This window comes from Caloenas nicobarica, chromosome 2, assembly GCF_036013445.1.
Source record: "Caloenas nicobarica isolate bCalNic1 chromosome 2, bCalNic1.hap1, whole genome shotgun sequence".
In the NCBI taxonomy this organism is placed as follows: domain Eukaryota; kingdom Metazoa; phylum Chordata; class Aves; order Columbiformes; family Columbidae; genus Caloenas; species Caloenas nicobarica.
In genome coordinates this window covers 133,067,498-133,080,039 of record NC_088246.1, presented here as the reverse complement: position 1 = coordinate 133,080,039, position 12,542 = coordinate 133,067,498, and positions in this window count along the sequence as shown.

The window sequence follows — 12,542 nt, the reverse complement described above, 5'->3', positions numbered from 1 at the left end:
TGACAAGAAGCTGAACAGATTTGTTGTTCTCAGGTTGACGGGCTTGTATTTGTACTGGTCCCATCTTCTGTTGGCAGCAGGCTCTGCCATAGATGTGGCTACAGGAGAACACCATTATTCTCTAGTATCCTTAAGATCGTGTTACCCAGGTAATCTTCTTGTCTTTCTTCTCCTGAACTGTTGGGACAGTTCCAGGAAAAGCAAGAGGTGCTGAATTACTATTTTTGTTATTGTGCAGAACTGAAACTCTACTCCAAACCTTCTTTATTATCTCCTCAAGCCTTCAAGCCTAATTGACAGCAAATCTTTATATCTTGATTTGTTCCCATTAGAAGTCCTTGTGCCCTTGAATAAACAGGTAAGATAATAACTTTAATTACCGCTATAATTAGGTGTATCTGAAACACCTGTGCTTTGGCATGAGAAAAAAGGCCTAAACTGAACTTTCTTCTCTGCAACATTGATGCGTATGTTTTCTTAATACCATTTGTTCGGCAAGTAAAGGCACCCAAAGTAGACATGGCAGCTTAAGTTTAAAAGCAGAAAAAAAAAAAAAAAGATGTTTGAATTGCTGTTAAATGAACATATTTATTACTATAACAAAGTGAGAAGATATCTTCATGTAGAAGCAATAAAATCTATGGCACAATTTAAAAGTCCATAGCCTCTTTGCACTAACAATCTTTAAAGAAACCAAACAAAAATAAATGAATCAATAGAATAACATAGCAGGGTACTTCATAGGGCATAATGTCTTCTGCATTTGTTTTGTTTCTGTTAGCAAGATCCTATACTGCGTTAAATATACACCAAACAAACAAACAAACCAAACCCAAAACCACCACCACCACCAAACAAAAAACAAACAATCATAAATATATAATGTATATGCATACATATAGGCATATGTATAAAATTAAAATTATGTGTGTAATGTACAGTGTATGTGTATGTCTACAATTTGGCTTGCAACCAGTAAGTTTAGCACTTTTATTTTCCATCTCAACTGGTGATGAAAAGCAAAATAAAAAGGATTTTTTAAATGTGTATGAGTAAACATAACTTTTAAAAAGGAACAGAGCGATCATAGAAAACAAGAGTAAATAGCTCACTTTTGGCTGAAACTTTAGATCCCTTTGAAATAATATTCAAATGCTAATTGAAGTAGATATCCTGAGAATGCATAGTCAGACATACCATCTTCACATCAGAAAACAAGAAGGCAGTTAATTCATAGTCACAAGTAGAAAGTTACATTTCAATAATGTTAGGAAATGCTGCTGTTAAGGAAAACAATGAAATTCAAGGTTGAGTGTCTGAATTAACATATTTCAGTATTTGGCACCCAAGGAAAATAAGACTGATTTTAGGGACTATGGAGTAGACCCAGTATCCAAGACACTACGTAGACTCTGGAAATATGCTTTTGGAGTCCAATTAAAATATTTGGATTTTGTTTGGAACCTCTTTGAGTTCTAATTGGTGCAGTTAATTGGAACAACTTGGCCACAACATGTCTGACAATCACATCTCCACACTGAAAGGGCTGGGCATGCTGAAACCAGAGACATTTTTCAATGAGATAATGTTATAGTCATGTTCACTATTGCATTGCAATATGTTTTTTGGGAACCAAAGGGAGTACTTTAAAAGTTGAAATTCAAGTGAAAACTGCAGTTTTGTTTCAATTGGGAAACTGAAAAAGAATTTCTAAAGAGGTCTGGATATGTCTCACATAAACATTATAATCTGTAAGAAATGTGATGATTTTCAGAAGAAGATGGTTACCTCTTTTCTAAAAAGGAAGGCTGCTTCTGTGCATCAAGCTTAGCATTCCAAGCCAATATTCACTTTTGAAAATTTTGACCTGCATACTTCCCTAACATAAATTTTCGTTAGAAGTGATTAGTCTAGTTACCAGAAAACTGTCAGGCAATCAAAAAGAGGGGAAGTGGTCTATGTGACTGTGATTTCAGAGAAGTAAGACAGAATCTAAATAATCTGTCTATTAAAATATGTTCCACACTATAAAAGATTGAAAACCTACCATAAACCAAGGCACAATAGAGGGATGATATGGGATAACTGACTTTCCATTAACCACACTTTTGTTTTTCTTTAAATAAATAAAAGACTTGAGTCTCTAATGGTGTCTAATATGTACTTTCCTTGAGCAGTAAATATCCATAAAATCAGTCACTATGACTGGAAAAATAGCTTATCTGTAGGTAAGGAGTATTTTCTAAAGTAATTTCTTAGGAATTTTTATTAGATATCTAGGTATATGTTACTATAAGAGAGATACCAGGCATTTAAATATCTGAACTTCAAAAAAAGTTCTAGTGTTCATAAAACAGGTGAAGCAAAGATTGGGATATCTGAGGAAAGATGTTTGGAAGCTGCAAACAAGACCTCAAAGGAGCTTTATTCTTTATTCCACTGAATCACAGCAAAGCATAATACAACTTAAAGTTTTTCTCTTTTTCTAGAGCTCTTGCTCCAATTATTTCAGTGTTGTTGGGAGATAACAAGGATGCAGAGTGTGTATGACATTAGTCTGAAGCAGACTATTGAATGTTTCCCAGATTTGTATTGATATTCTTGGCAAACTCTAGGATCTTGAAGGGATAAGAGGGAAGAAAATCCAAAAAGCAGTGTTGCTGTTATTTCTTTGTTTTCCTTCCAAAGGAAAAGATTTGTAGATCAAAATTTGTACTGCTTTAATATGTGCCTGTTGGTTCCTTTTAATTCTGTTTTCTAGCTGTTTCTGCCTTTATGTTAATTTCTAAACTAATCGAGAACTACAACAAAAAGGTGGTTCATCTATTCAGTGATACAACAACACTTTTTCATTACATAAATACTGCAAAACAGAAAGTAACAGAATTTCTGCAAATAGTCCTGTATGAACCTAAGCACAAAATAATGTATTAAATAGCTCTATTTTTCTTATGTGGGAGACAAATTCGTATGTACCTTTGTAGCAGAGTCAGCTGACATGACAGTTGCTGTCCATGTAACCTTGCTGCTCAGAAAGCATAATAAGTTATTTCAATCATGGTACAAAAGAATCATCAGGCTTGATACGTGCGGGTGAAGCATGGTCTGGTATAGGTTAGATCATTAATCCAAGACTGTGATGCCCAATATTTGGGATCTAGTCTAGGGCATTCCTGCTACTTTTCCAGGCCAGGAACAGGCTGCCACAACATTTCAGTCCTCAAAGCTTATGCCCTTGTCACTACTGCATGGCAGACTAAAGCTCTGAGCCAAACAAACAAACAAACACTGTCTTTTGAAACAATCTTCATTTTAATACAAATATGCACGGGAATAAATCAAGAGAAAATATAACATCAAGAAAACTGAAAGACTAGCAAATAATTTTCCACCATGACTAACAGTTTGACACAAGTATTTCAAGTACAAATGCCTTCATCAATTAATTCTGCTTTTGTTGTTGTTGTTGTTGTTGTTGTGTTGTGGGTTTTTTTTAAGCAGTGCTACATATACTAGTTTAAATAACGCATTTATTCTTGAAAATGTATTTCAAAGGCTGAAATTTGCCATATAGTATCTTCCTAATAGTAGAAGATGCAAAAAAAAAAAGTATCGCCCTTAACATGAAAGACATTATTTTTCATCATTTAGGTCACAAATTTAATGCGTTTTAACATTAAGCTTTCTGAATTTTGTGATCCATTGTAAGAAACTCCTTTTGCAAAGAAAGGTAACTCTATCTGGCATTCACAGCCCAGCATGACTCCAGCATTTAAGCAAGCAACGACTCCTAATAGCTTAGTTTTTCAACTGCAAGTAGAATACAGGCTAATTGCAACAAAGCCCCTCAGTTTAGTAAAACTTGAATCTCCTGACCGGTCAGACAAATCCATTAGGATTTTATTGGGTCCTAAAAAGAGTTATGTGATTCCCTAGGATCCAATCCTTGTCAATCAGGCATGGTAAATTGGATTCTTGAATAGGGATATCCCTAAGGGAGAGAAGATGTTATCTAGATCAGATGCAGTGATTTTTCGACTCTGTGCTCACTAGGTTCTGTTCTCTCTTTAGTGAACCAATAAAACCATAATAAGTATTGATTAACCCATTACTGAGCATTATCCACTGGCTTCTGCCTGACTGTATTTAAACACAACCCAGTGCCTCTCTGCTGCCATTGTACAGCTGTTTGCCTTTACATTGGCAGCCTTGGCAAGCTCATGACAGGTTTACTTAGTTTTCAAAACATCTTCAGTCACTTCATATGCATTTCAGATACACTATTTTTCTTAATACATCTTGAAAACAGCTATATTTCCTCTAAAACAGTGGGGAAAGGAAATAATGATCAACATTTTTATTCCGTGCTCTGTGTTTGAAAATGATTTTGTTTGCCCTTAAAAAAATCATATACTTTAAAATCTAAATGTTATAAAGCACTCACAATCCTACAGAAAGAATATTTGTCATTAGAAATGGCATAAATCGTGGCTTTTGGATAGCTTCTATAATTGTGAACAATATATGACAGCTGTGTAAGTATCTTTCTTTTGCACCCACATGATTTCATTAGCTGTTGAACATGTCATAACACTCCAGACAGATGCCTGAAGTGGTCTGAAGCTATAAAATTTTGCTGGTGGGTGAGCGTGTAAGATTTGCCTCAAAATTGAATGTTCATGCATGAACTTTATTTTGCACTGGAACTGACATACAGTACTTTTAAAACTTCTTGCTAACCATTACCATTTGGGGAAGATTTCCGAATATCTTTCTGACTGCTACTCAGTACTTGGGAGAACAGAGATCACCTAGATAAATTAACTTTGATTACAGGAGACAAGGTCAGCAGCTGAATGGACACAGGTCGAACTGAGGCATCACAGAAAGCTCTTTTTTTAACAATCACGTGAGTCACTGAGCTTTTAGAAACTATTTTATTTTATTTTATCTTATGTTGAACACATGCAACATTTACAGGAGGAGAGGAATATGTGCTTTGAAAAATTGATGTGTATTTATGTCTTTTTTTAGGTATAGTTTTCAAGGCTATATGGTGTTTTGTGTTCATTACAGAATAGTCATTTGATCAAGTGATTTTCAATACATTGTCAAAATAAATTACATTCACTTCATTAGATGTACAGGAAGTATAGCTGAAACACGGACAAGTATTAATTTAGGAGTCCGTAGAAACTGACACTCCATCTTATGACCCTGAGGCTGTATTATTCAAGATACTCCGTGATGGAAGGAAGTCTGTCTCCATAGCAATTACCTAAATCTTTTATCAGTCATTTCTGGAAAGAAAATTAGAGCAATTGTGTCAGGATGGTCATATGGGCAGAAATTGCACACTCATTCAAACCACTTATGTCTCTGACTTTGTCCCTGCTTGATGGCTGCTTTTGTTTACTACTACGCTTTTGAAACTTTGATTGGACATGAGCAGATGTGCCGTACTGTAACCACAAAAGGTTGTCCTTTGTTTCCTTTCCATTTCTTCTATTTTTTTTCCTAGAACTGTCACTGAATTATGCTATGTTTCTGTTTATTAAGCAAATTACTCTCTTACGTCAAAAAAAAGCTGGAGAAAAATCAACTGAAATTAGTTAAAATTAGCAGCAGCAAAATTCTCATTGTCATAGCTTTAATTATTACAGACCATGATAGTATTTAATGGCACGGGTTAATTTGATTGGACTATTTAAAAGTGCTGTTAAGAGCAGTATCTATTTTTATCATATTATACCAATCATATCACACTTGTAGAATTTTATTGACTAGATAATTAGTGCGGTTCTACAGGGCTAGCTGCTTTTGGAAAAGGAAACCTGGCAAATTTCAGTGCCCATTATTTTTAAAATGATTAAACCAAATTAAAATGGAAAACCTATTGTTGAATGGGTAAGGCTGTCTCTTTAAGAAATAAAACAAAATAAAAGAAGCACCCTCTTCCTCCACATTTAGATTTGTTTACACTGTTGGTTTTTGAAATAAGAATAAAAAGCTTAACTGTTGATCAATAATAGTTGCAGGCTACACTGAGTGGTATGAACAACAGCCTAAGCTCTCCCTTCAAGTTCCTTGTTCAGGAAAATTTACAATTAATGGCTTTCTTACAACAGCAGAGATATCCCCTTCTTCATGGCTCAGCTAGGGACCTGCCAGACTAATCTATTCCCAGTTTGCTGGCCATGGTCCTTTACTCTATCTGTCTTAGCATATTGATTTCTGAGCTGTCTTATTGGTTCCTAACATAATTATACCAGGAGTGGGTCTCTTAGTACAGCTAATACATTTACACCATGGCATCTAGGGAAGCTTATTATAGCAGCATCCGGTAGCACCGCTACAGTTAAGGGTCAGTTGCCATTTCCATTATAAACCCCATTTTTCAGGGGTTTATACCTTAGCTGTTTTAATCTGTATCAGGCTAGAACTTGGCATAGACATTGTCAGTCTGTATAAAAGTATACATTATTAAAAACATAAGTCAGTTAAAGCTGTTAAGAATAATTCTGGTGTGCACATAGGTATGAAGATACTGTTAGATAGAATATGGAAAGATTTTAATTCTCTCTTTTTACTCTCTAAAACTGACAGATTGTGAACTGAAATATTTTGTTAGAAATGTAAATGTTTATGAAATGTATCTTCTTTAAGAATTTCAAAGAGAAAAAATCTCCATCACATAAAGCATTGATAAAACATTACGATAAAAGTGTAGTGATTCTTTTGACACAGTATCATATCCAAAGGACAAACAGCTATGATGCAATGCCAATGAAAATGCCTCATGCAATGTATGAATAATTTTTTTCAGTCCACAGTTTGCTTGAATGAGACCACCGACTCCTTCCATGAATTCTGGGCTCCCCAGTACAAGAAAGATGTGGACTCACTGGAGTGAGTCCAGCACTGGGCCACAAGGATGATCAAGAGACAGGAGTATCTTTCATGTGAGGAGATGCTGGGAGAGTTGGGACTATTCAGCCTGAAAGAGAGATGGCTCAGGGAGATCCTATCAATATGTATAAACACTCGATGGGAAGGAATGAAGAAGAAGGAAGCAGACTCTTCTCAGCAGAGCCCACTGACAAGACAAAAGGCAATGGGAATAAATTAAAAAATGTGACATTCCAGCCGAACACGAACCACATTTTTACTGTGGGGATGGCCAAACATTGGAACAGGTTTCCCAGGGAGGTTATGGAGCTCCTGTATGTAGAGATATTTAAAACCCAACTAGACATGTTCCTGGGCAACCTGCTCTGTGTGACCTTGACTGAGCAGAGGGGTTGATTTCGATGACCTCTGTAGAGGTTCCTTCCAGCTTTAACCATTCTGTGATTCTGTGATTCTGTGACTCTGTGATTACTAAATAACCTCATATAATCCACTGAGGGAGAGGTGAATTAAGTATCAAAATTAAACGCGATACCTTTAGAAGGCTAGCATTTGAACTGAAACCAAATGGTCAGTAAGATGGAATCACAGATGTCAGAGCTAAAGAATAATCTCCAGTAACAATCAGTAGAGAATTGTGTCTTTTTAATATTTTTTTATAATCCTTACCTATATGTTGCCTTATAGAACCTCTTTATTCTCATCAACAGGACTAGTCAAATTCCAGATTTAATCTTTGATCAAGGGAGTAAACCACTGAAAGGCACACTGTCTTGTTCTGAATGGGCCATTAGTTTACTAAGTCAGGGACAAAAGTTTGTTCCAGTTACCACAAAATGGCCCAAACCAGTGCCTCAGTATCTGAGCCATGGACAGCAGAGGAGGTCATAGTAGTTTAGGAGGTTTGAAGGATGCAGAAAAAGAGTTTCCTCATGTCTGAAGGGACACAAGAACCACTACTATTGCTGGCTGCAAGATGTTAAAGTAATCCTGGTCTGGGGACTACAGCCCAGGACCACTACTGTGGTCACTAGAGATTTGCAACTGAAAAGACATTTAGGTCATAGACTGGGGATGCTAAAAGTAAAATCTTGATATAGTACAGATGGGTGCAACTGAGGCTAAATAAGTTGAATCTACAGTGTCCAAAGAGTGGTGATATAAAAGTTTTATTCACTGGCCACTGTTAAAGGAGACACTGGCTTGGCATGAAGGGATTTTGGACCTCTTTGCATTCGTTCTCTTTCTTTCCTTCTGGCTCTGTTTCCCTCACTTTCCCCTAGAGAAGTGAGAGCAACCACAGCAGGCATGAGAGTGCAGCTGACTGCATGGGGTCTGGGGACCAAAGAAGTAAGACTCCAACACTGAGCCACAACCAGAAGGTGTGGGTTTGGTCTACTGCCTTTGTTATTCCTCTAGAGAGTGTGGAGAGGACTCCAAATATAGGAAGAAGAGTTGTTGATCCCAGCTGTCTTTCTTTTTCACCTGAAAGAGAGGGCAAGTCTCAATTGCAGAGAGAATCGGAGCATTGAGATGCCTCCTAATGAAGTACATTACATATAGAACACAGACCAAATTCCCAGTGCTTTTTATAGCAGTATAAGGGTTATAAGATTAATTTCTGTCCCTGCATTGTGAGGATTACAGGGTAGGACTTATGTTTTAGGCTTGACTTTAGACAGCTTGATGCTACTTGCGTACAACTGACAGTCTGAGTTGTTTAGGTTTTTTTCAGTGTGTGTAAACAATACTTCAAGTAGATGAATATCCACTAGAATGCTATGGTGCTCTCTCTGGAACACCAAATGTTGTTATTAACTCCTCTACTTCCATCTGTATTTTGGATTAAGAACTTTATTTAGAGATTTTTCTATCCCTTTTCCCCGCTCCACCAGCATACATACATGTTCTGTTGTGCTTGTGGTTATGTAAATATATCAGTATCAAATGCTCACCATATTTTTTAAGTATCAAACAATTAAAAATGGAAAAAACCCTATACTTAATAACTGTAATTGTAAGGTTTTAAGCATTTCAAATTTTAAATCTGTTATCAGTAAGAGAAAAAAAAAATAGACACTGAAGTCTTATTTACAATTTTTCTTGTTTCTACAACATTTATGATGTATTCTTTTTTTCTCGATTCCTATGGTGTTTCAAAACACTAGATTTGGTTTGATTGAGATAATATGTTAGTCTTAATGTTGATTTATCCAACACCTTTACATAGTCAAGAGAAGTTTATAAACTGCCAGTGTTCTAGATAGTATACGTGTGTGTATTTGCATAAATGAAAAAAATTTAAAAGTTTGCAGCTTTATTAAGCATAATAGATCTCAAAGAGTCAGCATTTGAATTTCTTTAAAGTATGCACCTTCTAAACATTATTTTCACTTCAAAGAGATGTTGAAAATGTTGTGTCAAAAAGATAAAACTTTTCCAAATCCAAACACATTCAGAAAGTGGAGGAGAAGAACTACAGAAAAATCAATAAAACAACTAAATATTGTTTTTTAACTTTATAAAATAATAAAATGTAAGGCTTGATTCAAGCTTGATGAAAACAATACAATTGACAACAATGAACTATTCTCATTGATATAAGTTTCAAGGATGCAGCCCTTAGATGTAGAAAACACCTATCAGGTAATCAATCCGTCTCCCTGTCATGGCTTTTGCATTTTTTAGTGATTTATCTGGTCTGGTTTAAGTGTCTTAATTGATGAGACATTCAAAACTTCATTAGAAAGACCAAAAGAAAAATGTTCAAGTTGAGTTTTGAGTAAGTGGTTTAGTTTAACAGTGGAAACAATTCTGGCAAAACTTAAGCAAATATTTCCATCCCTCTGTGTAAAATTTCATCAAGTCTCAAGTGAATCAGATTTAAAACAAAGAAGTTATCATGCTCTAAAAGGGGTATAACAGTATAGATACATTAGAAGTAGCAGATACACTTTAATAACATAATTCATACTCAGAGACTGCTGTATTAGTTGGCAAAAAAACCCAACTTTGCATAGCCTGTCATAACAAAGAATTGCCATCTATTTATTTTAGTGTTCCTAATTGTTGTCAGAATATGACCTGAGTCTGTGACACAGAATTTTTCAAAGTCAGCCTGGGAAAAGGGGCGTACATTTATCAATGTTTTTATTTTATTCACCAATGCAGCAGCACTTGTGAAGGTCTGTTTTTATTTAATTCTCAAGATTTTTTTGTTAATGGAAAAGCTGTCTCATAAATTAGGGAAGTGCTCAATTACAGGCCTGACAAAGATTGATTTAGTTCTCTGCTTGGTCACTACTGGCAAGTGAGGGCCAGTAAAAACCCAATCAGAACTAATGATACATCACCTAAAAGGTGATCAGGGAACAAGCAGATTTAAGAAGAAAAAATGTTTATATAACGGCATAGACATTTGATTTTTTTAATTCTCTTCACGTTCTGTGAAGTCTTGGTCAGAAGATATCTGAAGCCACTCTGAACCTGTTCATTGGGTTTCCTGTTTTGCCTCAGACAACAGTTACAAAATCCCTGTTGTGTGGTGGCACAAAGCCATGTTGCTTAAGGAACAGACCATCTCTGGGAGATATGGCTAGCTCATGTCTTTCTGAAGAGGTAGTTCTGGACTGGGATCTCATGTGCTAGTGGAAACAAGGGAAATAACTTTTTAAAAATACCTTACTGAGTGCACATTGTCAATGATGAGTCCCAGTACTCTTTTACATTGCTTATATAGTTGCAATTACACCTTCAAATTCAGGGTCATTATTATTGATAGAGGTCTAACACTCAAATGTCAATGTTGATAGTATTTATGTGAAGAGAAAGCAAAGTAATTTGAAGTAGTCATTCGTCAGTGAAGGAGAACTAAGCTGCCTTACAGCTGCTAGAGCTGAGGAATTAAGAACAAGTAAGGATGAAAATCGCATCAGACAAGAAGCTAAGATGTGAAAAAAATATCACCGAATATTAGCGAAATCCAATGGAAAACAATATGTTTCCTCCCTTTCTGAGGCAGAACAAGTGACATTTGTAGTCCATTAACTCAAGTTTGAAGGGATGGTTAATGACTGTATGATACCCCAGTTCAGGATAAATTATAAGATATGTATGTATAGATATTGGTATAAGTTATGTGACTTGGTATGTCAGGAAATTATATAATTAATGCTGCCCAACATGATACAGCATTATAATACAGTCTTTGTTTCCATAATCATACACTATTTTTCTCATAGAACAACTGCCTGATTCAGATCAAAGGTTATATTAATATATTTTAATTTATATATAAATTGGTTTTGTCCAGGATCTCTTTTTTTCATATGTTGCAGAAAATGGAAGATATATACATGAAAGTTGGGGAATGAAACTACTGAGCTTAACATCCCAATTAGTTTAGGTAAATATAACCATCAGAAACTGGGCTATTGTGAAACCCTTTGCTCTACAGCTTGCGGTGCCACAAAATTCTTAGGTGACAGCAGGCAAATAGATCAGTGTGTTCAAATCTGATAATGTACAGTCTTTTCTTTGGGTACTTGTTTTGAGACCATGTATTTTGCTCCATGTATGAGCTGAAACCCCTGATTTCAGCAGAATTAAATGGCTATCATGGTTAGGCAGATGAAGAGCTAGCCAAAATTCCCAAGTACTTTGAAATAATCAGATAGCTGGTGCTTGATGTTGGGCCTTTGAAAAGGGTAATTCTGACTTTAATTTCTTTGTGTTTCATCCCTTCTGATTTCTGAAAAGCTGCTTCCTACCTCAAGAGAAGTCTTCCCTAATGCTTACATTGCACTCAAATACAACAGTGATTACGGATAAATAAAAGCCTAGCTTAATCAAGAGATTAGTTCTCTTTCTGTCCAGATAAGAACGTGAAGATGGGAAGAAGAGTCAGGGGCTTGTGCTAAACAATGATCCTAAACTAAATTCTCAGTTTTCACTAAGTACTGTTTAAGACAGGCAACATTTGAGATTTTTTTTTTTTTTTTACAGTCAGAGCAGAAGTTTTTAGCCATTTACATCACCTAGATTCACCCATTTGGAGTTTGCATACAATTCATTTGTAGCTCTAACCTTGGAAGTCACCATTGCTGTTCTCAGCCATCATCCTCTCAGCCAGAGTTAAGCAATTAGCTGTGCTGTTGTTTTGTTAGATGTGCATGGTTCACTTTGTAGAAGTAGCAATAAGTCTGTCAACCCCTTTCCCCATTGAAACCAATATAGTTAGTCCTGATTCGCAACGATATAACGGAAAACATAAATTGGCTTTCTTACTGTAGCAACCAACTTCGCTTTCAGTCTGAGTCTTCCTGCTGACAGTGTTAATATTTTGTGTCTCAAAGTGAATTAAAGAAAATTAAGCACAAATTGTGCAATGCAACTCATGGAAGTAGTGAAAGCCTAATGTGCTGCAATAAATGTAGAAGACTTTCAAGTGTTTGCTTGCTACAGGAATTTGTATGATAGGTTGCTGATCTTCATGTATCAGAAGGATGGGAATTTTAACATTCACATGAGAACAAAAGGGTTTCCAGTCAGTAAGTGCAATTTCTAAAGAAAATTAACATTAAAAGAAAAATAGGTGAACCTTTATTTCTGTAACACAGTTGTAAAGGAGATTT